The 15,216-nt window shown below is 37.0% G+C and overlaps 1 long non-coding RNA gene across 1 annotated transcript; it reads right to left on the bottom strand.

The window, feature by feature from the left end:
* Positions 1 to 8,045: 8,045 nt before the first annotated feature.
* Positions 8,046 to 14,897, bottom strand: LOC309660208. The gene is made up of 2 exons (XR_014263271.1): positions 12,079 to 14,897; positions 8,046 to 12,039 (listed from the first exon to the last, which is right to left on the bottom strand). It is a non-coding gene; the product is annotated as an uncharacterized lncRNA (long non-coding RNA).
* Positions 14,898 to 15,216: the final 319 nt, after the last annotated feature.

The following is a 15,216-nucleotide window of genomic DNA, read 5'->3' as shown; positions in this document are numbered from 1 at the left end:
AAAAAGACAATTTCAAAATGATAGTGGGAAATTTTAACATGCCTCCTCATTAACTAACAGAATTAGCAAACAAAAAGTAAGAATAATTTATGTTCCAGGCTATGCAGCTCTCACTAGATGAATCCAGAAATAAAGTATAATAAGATGGGAAAATTTTATATAATTTATCTCATTTTATATTATGCTTTCACAATGAATAATAGCATAATAAAAACTACAATTAAATTCTGCATTATCAAAATATATGTGTATTTTCTAGATTTGTTTGATCATGGAAACTTTTTCAAAATAGCTTTTACTAAAGTAACTTGGAAAATATATTTTGTAGAATACACTTTGTGAAATATTGCTCTGGTTTTGCAGTTTAAAAATATATGGGTGACTGGAAAGATGGTGGAATAGAAAGACTCTGAGCTCACCTCCTCTCATGGGAATACTAAAATGACAACTTTTACAGAACAACCATCAGTGAAAAAGACCAGAACTGTCCAGAAAAGATCTTCTACAACAAAAGATATAAAGAAGGAACCACAATGAGATGAGTAGGAGGGGTGTGACATAGTCAATTCCCATACCCTTGGGTGGGAGACCCACAAATAGGAAAATAATTACAACTGCAGAGGTTCTCCCAAAGGAGTGAGGGGTCCAAGACCTACATCAGATTCCCCAGCCCAGGGTGGGAAAATGAGCCCCCAGAGCATTTGGCTTTGAAAGCCAGTGGAGCTTACTTTGGAAGTCCCAGAAGGCTAGGGGAATTAGAGGCTTCACTCTTAAAGGACACATGCAAAATCTCACGTGTTCCAGGACCCAGGGCAGAAGCAGTAATTTTAAAGGAGCCTAGGTCAGACCTACACAGAGTCTCCTGGAGAGGAAGGAGGTAACTTCAGCTCACCCTGGGCACATAGACACTAGAGGCAGCCATTTTGGGGAGCTCCTTCTACCACATGGGAACTGGTGCTGGCAGATGCAATGTTGAAATCCTCCAACTATCTTATTAGATTCAGGATCCAGCCCTGCCCTAGCTCAACAGCCTGTAGGCACCACTGCTGCGATACCTCAGGCCAAGCAACTAACTGGGAGCAGACACAGCCCCACCCACCAGCAGATGGACTGCCTTAAGACCCTCTGAACCCATAGCTGCCTCGGGACCTGTTCCTGCCCACCAGAGGGCCCAGGACACAGTCCCACACACCAGTGCACAGGCACTAGACCTGGGACCTCCAGGGCCTCCAGCTAGAGACAGCAGGACACAGATTCACCCACCAGTGAGCAGGTACCAGCCTCAGAACTCCCTGGGACCTGGCCCCATCCTCCAGGGAGGCTACTCTATCCTTGAGATCAGACTCACCCATCAGGGGGCAGACCCTAGCCACAAGACAACTGCAGTCCCACAGCCTGTGAACCTGACCCACCCACCAGCAGGCTAGACTCTGTCTGAGACTGGCTGGGCCTCAGCCGTGCCTGCCAGAGGACCTTCTCTAACCACAGGACCAGCCTCACCCAACAGAGTATGGACACCAGCCACAAGGCAACTGCACACTGCAGACTGCAGACCCAACCCACACATTAGCAGGCCAGATGCTGCCCTGGGACCAGATATGCCTTGGCCCTGCCCACTACCAGGCCAACAAAATCTTTGAGATATCCCAGACCTGACAAACAGCTATGTTAAGAACCGGCCCCACCCACTAGCAATCTGACACCAGCTCAGGACTCCTGGGTTCTACAACCAGACCCCAGAACATGTCTCTGCCTGCCAGTAGCCTGGCATGAGCCCCAGGACCTGGCTTCACCCATCACTGGGCAGGAAACACTCCCTGGGGTTTCCTGGACCTTGAATAGGGTCACTGGTGAGCGAGCACTAGCTCTGGGGCCCTCTCGTGACATGTAGTCAGCTGCCTCATGAACTGGCCCAGCCAACCAGCAGCTGGCAGTCTCTGCACAAAGCAGGGCCAGGCAATCAACCAAACCAGGGCCAACCAAGCCTACAAAATGGCCCACAGTAGTCAGCCAGCCACAACAGAAGGAGCCACACAGCTCAAATAAGGGGCACCCTTAGAGCTTATAGCTCTGATGACCAGAGGGAAGCGCATTGCTGGGACACAAAGGATGACTCCTAAAAAAGGCCACTTCTCCAAATTGGGATACATAAGCAACATACAAAATACATAAAAATAAAAACAGCAAATTAGGCAAAATGAGGCAACAGAGGAATGTATTCCAAACAAAGGAACAAGATAAAATAACAAAAGAAGTACTAAGTTAGGGGGAGATAGGCAATCCATCAGAGAACGAGTTCAAGGTAGTGATTGTAAAATGATCAAAGAATTTAGGAGAAGATTGGATGCACAGAGTCAGAAGTTAGAGATTTTTAAAAAAGAGTTAGAAAATATAAAGAACAACCAAAAAGAGATGAAGAATACAACAACTGAGATAATAAACTAGAAAAATAAACTAGAAGAAATCAACAGTAGACTAAATAATACAGAGGAACAGATCAGTGCTGGAAGACAGAGTAATGGAAATCACTGATGCTGAAGGAAAAAAATTAAAAAGAATGAAAACAAATGAGGACAGTTTAAGAGACCTCCTGGACAACAGCAAGTGCACTAATATATGCATTACAGGGGTACCAGAAGGAGAAGAGAGAGAGAAAGGGTCTGAGAACTTATTTGAAGACATAATAGCTGAAAACTTTCCTAATCTAGGAAAGGAAACAGACATATAAGTCCAGGAAGCACAGAGAGTCCCATACAGGATTAATTCAAAGAGGAACACACAAGACACATTGTAATTAAGATGGCAAAAATTAAAGACAAAGAGAGAATATTAAAAGCAGCAAGGGAAAAGAAACAAGTTATGTACAAGCGAACTCCCATAAGGCTTATCAACTGACTTTTCAACAGAAACTCTGCAGGCTGGAAGGAAGTGAGGAAAGGGAGAAGCTTCCAAACAAGAATATCTACCAGGCAAGGCTCTCATTCAGATTTGATGAAGAGATCAAAAGTTTTACAAATGAGCAAAAGCTAAAAGAGTTCAGCACCACAAAACCAGTTTTACAAGAAATGTTAAAGGGACTTTTCTAAGCGAAAAAGAAAAGGCCACAACTAGAAACATGAAAATTACAAAAGGAAAAAACTCATTGGTAAAGTCAAACATACAGTAAAGGCAGAAATTAATCCATGCAAAAAGCTAGTAGGAAGGTCAAAAGACAGAAGTAGTAAAATCATCTATATCCCCAGTAAACAGTTAAGGTACAGATAAAACATTTAGATGTAAAATATGATGTCAAAAAGAGAAATCTTAAGGGGAAGAGAGAACAAATGCAGGACTGTTAAAACGCATTTGAAATTAAGAGATCAGCAACATAAAACAATCATATATATATATATATCATATATATATATATATCATATATATATATATATATATATATATATGATGTGGTATATATATATATATATATATATATATATATATATATATATATACCACACAGTAACCACAAACCAAAAATCTATAATAGATGCACATGCAAAAAAGAAAAAGGAATCTAAGTATAACACTAAAGATAATCATCAAATCACAAAAGAAGAGAATAAAGAAGAATAAGAAAAAAAAAAGACCTACAGAAACAACCCCAAAACAAATAATAAAATGGCAACAAGAACATACATGTTAATAATTATTTTAAATGTAAATTAACATATGTCTATGTAGACATAGAGTGGCTGAATGAATACAAAAACAATACCCTTCTATATGCTGCCTGCTCTTGTACTCACTTCACATCAAAAGATACACAAAGACTGAAAGTGAGTGTACGGAAAATGTATTCCATGAAATAGGAAATAAAAAAATGTCCAGGCTAGCAATACTTACATTAGACTAAATAGACAGTAAAACAAAGACAAAGAAGGACATTACATAATGATCAAGGGAATCAATCCAAGAAAAGTATATAACAATTGTAAATATAAATGCATCAACATAAGAGTACCTAAATACATAAAGTGAATATTAACAGACGTAAAGGGAGAAATTGACAGTAACACAATAATAGTAGGGGACTTTAACACCTCAATCACATCAATGGCCAGGTCATCCAGACAGAAAATCAATAAGAAAACAGTGGACTTAAATGACACATTACAGCAGACGGACTTAATGGATATTTATAGAGCATTCCATGTGAAAGCAGCAGAATACACATTCTTTTCAAGTGCACATGAAACATTCTCCAGGATTGATCACATGCTAGGCCACAAAACAAACCTCAGTAAATTTAAGAAAACTGAAATCATATCAAGCATCTTTCCTGGATACAATACTATGAGACTAGAAATCAACTACAAGAAAAAACTGAAAAACAAAAACATGTGGAGGCCAAACGATATGCTACTAAACAATCAATGGATCACTGAATAAACCAAAGGGGAAATAAAAAAAATACCTGGAGGGGCTTCCCTGGTGGCGCAGTGGTTAAGAATCTGCCTGCCAATGCAGGGGACACGGGTTCGAGCCCTGGTCTGGGAAGATCCCACATGCCGCAGAGCAGCTGGGCCCGTGAGCCACAATTACTGAGCCTGCGCGTCTGGAGCCTGTGCTCCGCAACGAGAGAGGCCGCGATAGTGAGAGGCCCGCGCACTGCGATGAAGAGTGGCCCCCTCTTGCCACAACTAGAGAAAGCCCTCGCACAGAAACGAAGACCCAACACAGCCATAAATAAATTAAAAAAAAAAAAAAATCTTCAAAAAAAAAAAAATACCTGGAGACAAATGAAAACAAAAACACAATAATCCAAAATTTATGGATGCAACAAAAACAGTTCTAAGAAAGTAGTTTTCAGCAGAACAAGCTTACCTCAAGAAACAAGAAAAATCTCAAATAAATAACCTAACCCTACACCTAAAGGAACTAAAAAAGAATAAACAAAATCCAAAGTTAGTAGAAGGAAAGAAATCATAATGATCAGAGAAGAATTAAATGAAATAGAGACTGAAAAAGAAAACAATAGAAAAGATCAATGAAATTAAGAGCTGGTTCTTTGAAAGATAAACAAAACTGTTAAACCTTTAGCCAGGCTCATCAAGAAAGAAAGGGAGAGGACATAAATCAATAAAATTACAAATTAAAAAGGAAACATTACACCTGACATCACAGATATACAAAGGGTCATAAGAGAGTACTATGAACAATTATATGCCAATAAAATGGACAGCCTAGAAGAAATGGGCAAATTCCTAGAACTGTACAATCTCCCAAGGCTGAACCAGGGAGAAATAGAAAATACGAACAGGCCAATTACCAGTACTGAAATAGAAATAGTAATAAAAAACTTCCAACAAAAAAATGTCTAGGACTAGATGGCTTTGCAGGTGAATTTTACCAAACATCTATTCTTCTCAAATTATTACAAAAAAATTGCAGAGGAAGGAACACTGAACTCATTCTATGTGGCCAGCATCACCCTGTTACCAAAATCATACAGATATCTCACAAAAAAAGGAAATTACAGGCCAGTATCACTGATGAACATAGATGCAAAAATATGGAACAAAATGTTAGCAAACCAAATTCAGCAGTACATTAAAAGGATCATACACCATGATCAAGCAGGATTTATCCCAGGCATGTAAGGATGGTTTGATATCTACAGATCAATCAATGTGACACACCACATTAACAAACTGAGGGAAAAAAATATATGGTTATCTCAATAGATGCAGAAAAATTTTTTGGCCAAAATTCAACATTCTTTTATGATAAAAACTCTCCAGAAAGTGGTATAGAGGGAACATAGCTCAACATAATAAAGGCTATATATGAAAAATCCACAGGTAACATACTCAATGGTGAAAAGCTGAGAGCATTTCCTCTAAGATCAGGAACAAGACAAGGATGCCCACTCTTACCACTTTTATTCAACATAGTATTAGAAGTCCTAGCCATGGCACTCAAACAAGAAAAAGAAATAAAAGGGATACAAATTGGAAAGGAAGAAGTAAACCTGTCACTGTTTGAAGATGACATGATACCATACATAGAAAATCCTAAAAATGCCACCAAAACACTAGAGCTCATCAATGCATTTGGTAAAGTTGCAGGATATAAAATTGATATACAAGAGAAACTAAGGAAACAATGCCATTTACCTTAGCATCAAAAAGAATAAAGTACCTGGGACTAAACCTACCTAAGGTGGTAAAAGACCTATACTTGGAAAACTATAAGACTCTGATAAAAGAAATTGAAGCTGACACAGACAGATGGAAAGATACACCATGTTCATGGATTGGAAGAATTAACATTGTTAAAATGACCATACTCCCCAAGGCAATCTACAGATACAATGCAATCCCTATCAAAATATCAAGGCCATTTTTCACTGAACTAGAACAAATAATTCTAAAATTTATAGAGAACAACAAAAGACCCTGAATTGCCAAAGCCATCTTGAGAAGAAAAGAACAAAGCTGAAGGTATAATCTTCCCAGACTTCAGACTATACTACAAAGTTACAGTAATCAAAACAGCATGGTACTGGCACCAAAGCAGAAGCATAGATTAATGGAAAAAAATAGAGAGCTCTGAAATAAACCCAGACGCCTGTGGTCAATTAATCTATAACAAAGTAGGCAAAAATATACCACTGAGGAAAGACAGTCTCTTCATTAAATGGTGCTGGAAAAAGTGGACAGTTAAATATATAAGAATGAGATTAGCACATTTTCTAACACCATATACAAAAATAAACTCAAAATGTATTAAATACCTTAATGTATGCCCCAAAACCATAAAACTCTCAGAAGAAAACATAGATGGAACTCTCTTTGACATAAATTGTCAAAGTAGCAATTTATTTTTGGAGCTGTCTTCTAAAGCAAAGGAAACAAAAGAAAAAGTAAAGAAATAGGGCCTAATTAAACTTAAAATCTTTTGCACAGCAGAGGAAACCATCAAAAAATGAAAAGACAACCTAGTGAAGAGGTGAAAATATTTGCAAATAATATAACCAGTAAGGGGTTAATATCAAAAATATATACACATCTCATATTACTCAACATCAAAGAAACAAGCAACCCAACTAAAAAATGGGCAGAAGACCTGAATAGAATTTTTTTCAAAGAATACATAAGATGGCAATAGACACATAAAAAGATGCTCAAGGTGTTAATCATCCTAGAAATGCAAATTAAAGTCTCAATGAGCTATCCCCTCACAGCTGTCAAAATGGCTATCATCAAAAAGGACACAAAAAACAAGTGTTTGCAAAGATGCAGAGAATAGGGAACCCTCATACACTGTTGGTAGAAATGCAGATTGGTGGAAAATAGTATGGAGGTTTCTCAAAAAACTAAAAATAGAATCACCTTACGTCACAGCAATTTCACTCCTGGGTTTACATCCACAGAAAATAAAAACATTAATTTGAAAAGATACATGCACCCCAATGTTCATAGAAGCATTACTTACAATGGTCAAGATATGGAAGCAACCTAAGTGTCCATCAACAGATGACTGGATAAAGAGGTGGCATACACACACATACACATACACACACACACACACACACACACACACACACACACACACACTGGAATACTACTCAACCCTAAAAAAGAATAAAATGTTGCCATTTGCAACAATGTGGATGGACTTGGATGGTATTATGCTTAGTGAAATAAGTCAGAGAAAGACAAATACTGTATAATATCACTTATATTTGGAATCTAAAAAATAAAACAGAATAGTGAATATAACAAAAAGAAAGACTTACAGATATAGAGAACGAACTAGTGGTTACCAGTGGGGAGAAGGAAGGGGAGGAGCATAAGATAAGGGTATGGGATTAAAAGCTACAAACAACTATGTATAAAATAAATATGCTACAAGGATACATTGTATAGCACAGGGAATATAGCTAATATTTTATAATAATTATAAATGGAGTATAACCTTTAAAAAATGTGAATCACTATGTTGTACACCTGAAAATTATATAATATTGTACATCAATAAAATTTTTGTTTTTAAACTTTGCGTTTATTTATTTATTTATGGCTGTGTTGGGTCTTCATTTCTGTGCGAGGGCTTTCTCTAGTTGCGGCAAGTGGGGGCCACTCTTCATCGCGGTGCGCGGGCCTCTCATTATCACAGCCTCTCTTGTTGCGGAGCACAGGCTCCAGACACGCAGGCTCAGTAATTGTGGCTCACGGGCCTAGTAGCTCCGTGGCATGTGGGATCTTCCCAGACCAGGGCTCGAACCCATGTCCCCTGCATTGGCAGGCAGACTCTCAACCACTGCGCCACCAGTGAAGCCCCCAATAAAATTTTTAAGAAAGAATATATGGCTTTTTTTCAGGAATATACTCTATGCAATATTGGTTTTGGCTTAGAAAATTTCAGGTTTACTAAGTAGATAATTGTTAGTTATTCAAATTAAGAAGAATTTATAAATTTCATTCCTTTAAATTAACAAGTTACCAATTGCATTTTTAAATAATTAAATTTACAAAATCATTTACTTTCAGTAATATATATTTCAGAAATACATCTAGTGCTGTGAAGTGTTGTTATTCTGTAAATTACCAATTCCTGAGCAAGAACACCCAGATTCTATGTTCCATAACTTAAGACCACATATATTCTCCAAAATTATCTAGTTAATACTGTTATTGAGAATATATTTTAAATATAATTTTGAGGTGCTACTTCATGCAGAGTTAAAAGCACACATAAACGTTGTATTTGTGCCATTTAAATTTTAACCAAATCTTTATATCATCTGAAATCCAATAGTAGATCCAGACCATGCATTAATAGTAGTTATCATAAAACCTACAAACATTTATGAAAACCTTTCTAGTTTACAAAATTATTTTATTTGTTCCTCACAGACATAGGTAAATAGATCTGGTATTAATATTCTTATTTTACAGGTTAGAAAACTGAGATTCAAAATCCCATACCTTTTGCCTGTACCACTCCATCTCACCTTACATGATCACTTTAGCCCTCTCCTTACGTAATCTCTTGGCAGTGTGGTCATTGTTAACTATGCCCTATTTCCCCCAACTCTCTCCAAAACAGTGATGAATTTAATTATATACAAAAGAGATATTTGTTTAATGATAAGACTGTTAATACAGTGACGAGACAGGTGATTAAATGAGACCAAAAAGGGATTAATATCTAGGCTATACAAGAAATACTTGTAAATCAATGAGAAAAAGACATTGATTCCACAGGAAAAATGAAAAAGGATATGAACAACAATTTTTGAAAGAGACAATGCAAAAAGCTAGCAACCCTATAAAGAAATACTCCAGTTCTTTAGTAGTAGAATTGTAAGCCTTCTAAAATTCCCAGATAGGTCCCCAAGTGAAGGTATACTTGTATATTCTTTGCAACATTATTGGGGGCGATGGATAGCTGGAGGCATTCTACATGATCTTCAATGGGAGAGTGGAAGCACAGCATTTAGAACTATACAGTATATAAAATAATGGGTTAGATGTATATGGCATTAGAATTGAATCTTAAACAATATCCAAATTACAATATTTACATAAATGAAGAATAATGCTTACAAAGCAATGTGTCATATTTTGCTAGACCATAAAGAAGCAAAAAGATAAACATTAAACAGTTTGGATGAGTGCCTATAGGAAGGAGAAAGGCAGAGGACCATGTGGATAAAGAGAAACAACAGGGAAAAATAAAAAAAGGAAACACTCTCTTCCCTCCCCTTCACCACTTCAATCTGTCTACTTCTCTCCTTCAACAGGAATCTAAACCTCCTTCACTTCAGGAACATTATGATTTCCCTCAATCACCTTTTACTTTCCTCCTCTCTGTTTTTGTCACCTTGGACACAGTGACCTTTAAAAATCTAAATTTCTTCATTGTACTCCCTTTTTAAAATTCTTCCAAAGTTTTCTTTAGCTTTCTGGATAAAAAACAAATCCATAACACAACCCTATCCGTCCTTGTGTTGAGCATTCTGTTCCTTGATGTCAATGTCTTTGTCTAGAATGTTCTTTTGTCCTCTCTTCACCTAACTTGTATTCATCTTTCAGATCCATCTCTCAACATCTGACTAGATCACTTCCCTTTGCTATGCTCTCAAGAGCATCCTGAGATTATTATTTATGTCACCTATTACAGATGTAATTACCTTTGGTAATTATCTCAGTAATTTCTATTTCTACCAATATTTTTAAGCTCCTTAAAGGTAGGGACCCTAATGGTTTTGCTCACCATTGTATTCAAAGAACTTGACAGGGTGCCAGGCCCTTATAATTGGCCCAGTAATTACATGTTAAACAAATGATTAAATGTAAGAATTCCTGCTTTAAGAAAAATATTGGACTCCTGCCTTCATAATTTAAAAATGAGAGATTTATAGGAGGATGTTTAGAATAAGAGTAATAATAAACAGACTGTTAGTCAGAGAAAGAAATGATGTTCAAAAGGGAAAAAACATGAAATGAAATCAAGAAACACTGACAACACTTCACTTCTAGATTTAACTATTAAATGATTATTATAAATGTGTGAAAAAGATGAGCATCACACGTCTATTTTATATTTCTCTGTTCAAAATCTGTGTATAATTCTGTAGCTGCTGAGTAAAAGTTTTTAAATTGCATTCCAATTGACAGGCTTTAAACAATAATGATTTTTTCTGAAACAAAGCCAGGAGGTTTTACATCATAGGTGTCCAACTACCCAAAGATTCATTGTGCAGAAGCTAATTCCAAACTAATTCCAAAATTTGCTAATGCATTTCCTTATGTAAACAAAAGTGAAGACAGTCCGACATAAGAGAAGAATGAGTGTGTTGCTAAATTTTTCAAGTATACATCTGTTTTTTAATTCTGTGGCATTCCAACTGGCCTAAAGAAAACCTCAGGAAGAAAACTATAAATGGTATACCCCATGCACACACGCTTAATAATAACTAGAACACATGGAAGTTGTAAAATTGGGAGGAAAATCAATGTTTCTCATTGAAACGAGTCTAGCCATAGATGGGAAGCCTCAGAAACAGGATCTTTGTTATTCAGAAGCCAGTGCCAATTAGCCTAGATATGTTTTCAGAGAAAGATAAAATCTAATCAGGGCTTATGTGCCAGGTGTTTTATAAATTTTATATCACTTAATCCTCCCCTCAAGTCCTGTAAGGTATATATAAATGTCAACATTTACAGCAGAAGAAACTGAGATGCAGTTAAACAGTTAACCAGAGTAGACACAGATAACAGTGGGGTAGGGCTTGAACCCGAGTATAACTCCAAAATATTCACGTTTTCCACTCAGGCCTGCTGTAAAGGATTCCTCCTCTCTTCTGTAAATCCCAGTCTTTCTCTGTCTATTACTGTATCTCTTGAGCTCTTCTCAAAATTTTCTTTCTCCCACCAATTTGCCTGTCATCTTTGAACACTTTCACTGTGGTTAGTATGATAGACATTACAAACTTGTGGACCCACTGCGCACCTAACTAGAGGGTGACTTGAGACTGATTTCTATTTCACATCTTGATCTCTTTCTCTTTTTCTCTTGTTGGTCACAGAATGTCTTGGACAAACATTTACTATGAGTACTAAAATTTAACCTGTGAAGAGTTGAAAGAATAGTATAATAAATTACATTCTATCATTTCCAAATTTCTGGTGCATACACTAGCTTATTTAAGAATCTTTTTTTTAGGTCAACTTGACTTTAATGTTTTCTAAATGAAATTAAGCCAACAAAATGTTCCTCTCATCTGGAGTTTGCCTCATTACGGACCACAATAAAGGGAAAAATCTTCAAGCTATTCCAAAATAATCTCTCCTACTTGATACCTGTGAGTATTATTTCCATACTAAATAAAACTGAAGCAGAGGGACTTCCCTGATGATCCAGTGGTAAAGAATCTGCCTTACAATACAGGGGATGCGGGGAACTAGTCAGGGAACTAAGATTCCACATGCCGCGGGGCCACTAAGCCCACGTGCCATAACTACTGAGCTTGCGCGCCTCAACTAGAGCCTGCGTCCTGCAAACTACATAGCCCACGTGCTCTGGAACCTGTGCGCCACAACTACAGAGCCCACGCTCCCTGGAGCCCATGGGCCACAATTAGAGAAGAGAAAACCCACACGCCACAACTAAAGAGAAGCCTGCAGGCCGCAATGAAAGATCCTTCATGCCACAATGAAGACCCTGTGTGCCACAACTAAGACCCGATGAAGCCAAAAATAAATATAAAAAAATAATAAATAAATAAACAAATCTTTAAAAAAAATACTGAAGAAAAGATTTCCCTTCCAAAGACCGAGCCCCTCATATTCATGGACTTTTCTCATCTGCACCTTCTTAAGCTTGGGATTCTAACACTCGCTAATTTAATCTAAATGGTTTTCAGTAAATTATTTAACTTCACTTTAGTGTGTTCATCCATTAAAAAATGTTGTAGTAATACATAATGAAATATTGTCAATGATTACATAATATTTTTAAAGCAGACATAGTTTAGAGAAAATTCTCAGTATTTCTTTTTCTTCTCTTCTCTTATTGTATTCTAAATTCTCAGAGGCTCTTGCTCTGCTTCCCTGATTCTCTTTCCTTCTGTAATTCATTTCTTCACTAACACCTTACATTCTTAATTTGCTTACTCTGAATTAACATCTCTCAAATCTCAAGGCCTTTCTTACCTGGAGTTCCTATCAACCTCTATTTCTCCCCCTTACTCTAGAGTAGCCTGGAACTTTATATCAAAGACTAAAGTTTTAAAATGGGTAGGCAGTGGTTATGTAACTCATGTGGAACTTTAGCATGTCAAAAACCTTTATCAAACTCATACGTCCTGCAGTGAGATGGTTGAACATAGATATTTCCCTTTCAACATTCCTGTAGAAAAGTAGCATATCTGGATTGAATTAGATTGCAATGTTCCTGTCTCTAGCCAAGCTGAAGATATTCCCCAATCCACCATGACTATTGAGAGATGGGGTGGCTTGTTAAAGGCTCACTTCCAGTCTTCTTGATATATGGGTATATGCTATGTAAATTGTAATAACAAGCAGATCTAGGAAAATAATTAAGGGAAAGGTAATACTCAGAAATGGTCATAAGGAATAAATATTATCATAGTGAGTAAAGTAGTATGGCTTGTTGTTTAGGCTAAATTGTAATATCAGTGACATTGTGGTAGCTTTAAAACCCCATATTCTTTTGATATTCTTGCATCAAGGGGTCTCTGTGACTACTTGAGCAATAGTATATGTCAGAAGTCATATAGTATAATTTTCTAGGCCCAGGCCACACAAAAATGGTAACTTCCATTTCCTGTTTCTTAGATCACTTACCCTGGGAACCCAGCCACTGCGCAGTGAGGAAGTCCTGTCAGTTCATGAGGAGGCCAAAGGGAGATAAACCAAAGGCTCTGGCTCACGGTTCTATGGGCTTCCAAGCTGAAAGTCAGAACCCACTTGCCAGTCATAAGAGTGAGTCATCTTAACAGTGGGTCCTCCAGACTCCAACAGATGCCTTGTGGAGTAAAGATGAGTTGTTCCCAAGAAACCCCATAAAATTCTAGATTTGTGAACAAAATAAATTATTGATGTTACTTGAGCTATTAAGTTTTGGGTGATTTTTTAGGTATCAATAGGTAACTGGAGTAGACACACATTCAAAAGGGCATCAGTTGCTTGACTAAGGTTGAGGGAGTGAATGTCACATCTTGGGGTCTGTGCCCTCTATGCTCCCTACATTCAAACATCTATGTCTATCTATCTATATATGTATATCTATCTATCTATCTATGTATCTATGTATCTATCTATCTATCTATATATATGTATATATATACACATATATATATGCATATGGACACAATCGATCCTCATTATTCACAGATTCTTCATTTGCAAACTTGCCCACTCACTAAAATCTACTTGTCAACCGTAAGCCAACACTGGAAGCACTTTAACTGTCAGTCATGGACAGGCATAGTGATTAAAAATTTGAGTCACTCAGCATACACATTCCCATCTGAGATTGAACAAAGCAACACTGCCCTCTTGGGTCCTTTTGGCAGTCTATTTGGGTCACATTTTTCATTATTTTGTGCTTTTCTTTTGGTGATTTTGCTGTTTAAAATAACCCCTGAGCATCATGTTGAAGTGTCCCCTAGTGTCCCCAAGTGCAAGAAGGCTGTGATGTGCATTGTAGAGAAAACATGTGTGTTAGATAAGCTCCGCCCAGGCATGACTGATAGTGCTATTGGCTTGAATTCAATGTTAATGAAACAACAATACATGTTAAATAAGATGTCTTTAAACAGAAACACATATTAAATGAGTTCATGTATTGATTGGTTGACAAAAATGTTGTGACCAGATGATCACAGGAACCTCATCTGGTATTTCTCCTAAGAACAATGGCTCAGCAATCACAAATTCAGGATTTGTGGCTACTTTATGGAACATAACTCTCATGAATAATGAGAATCAGCTGTGTATATCCCAACCTAATATCTCAATGATTCTGCCTAACTTCCAGATATACATGTGTACACATGTGCATACACACACACACTCACATGTAAAAAATAGCATGATAGTATAGGAAATCACCCACATAAACTATGAAACATCAGTTCTGCTTCTATTTGTCTCATTATAGTATAAAATTCATTAAAATATGTGAAAAACTATGAATGCCATTTTATGGACAGTTCTACTAATTTCATATCCAGTAATCTGTTTCTCAACCATGCACATCAGTCACAAATTATTTTATCCACACTTCACCTTTTAAAAGAGGCATTGTTTTCTAGCTAAGTGAGGAGAAATCATGATGTCCTACATATAATATGAATTTAATGAAAGCTATGTCACATTGAAATGTGTGGCAAAGATGACTGTGGTTGATTAAAGTTGAATATTGTAAATAGACTGGTTAATTCCCCAAACTCAGGTGTGAACAAAGCTTTTGTCTACCACTCATTTCCTCTTCTCTTCTCACTGATAAACTTCATAGGTCCACTCTCAGAAACTGACCTCCTTCTGAATATGTGATGATTATACGATGGAGCCCCAAGTGTTAGCTTGTATTTCATTCTTTAAATCTAAACTCAAAAGTAGCATCCTTTCTTTTCCTAGTTTAGAGTTGGTTCATGACAGCTGAAATTTGGATACAAAGGAATACCTAAATCTAGATTTT

The sequence above is a fragment of the Balaenoptera physalus genome, assembly GCF_965194825.1.
Source record: "Balaenoptera physalus genome assembly, chromosome: 4".
In the NCBI taxonomy this organism is placed as follows: domain Eukaryota; kingdom Metazoa; phylum Chordata; class Mammalia; order Artiodactyla; family Balaenopteridae; genus Balaenoptera; species Balaenoptera physalus.
The sequence above is the reverse complement of the archived record's forward strand: the minus strand, read 5'-3'. Positions and strand labels throughout refer to the sequence as shown.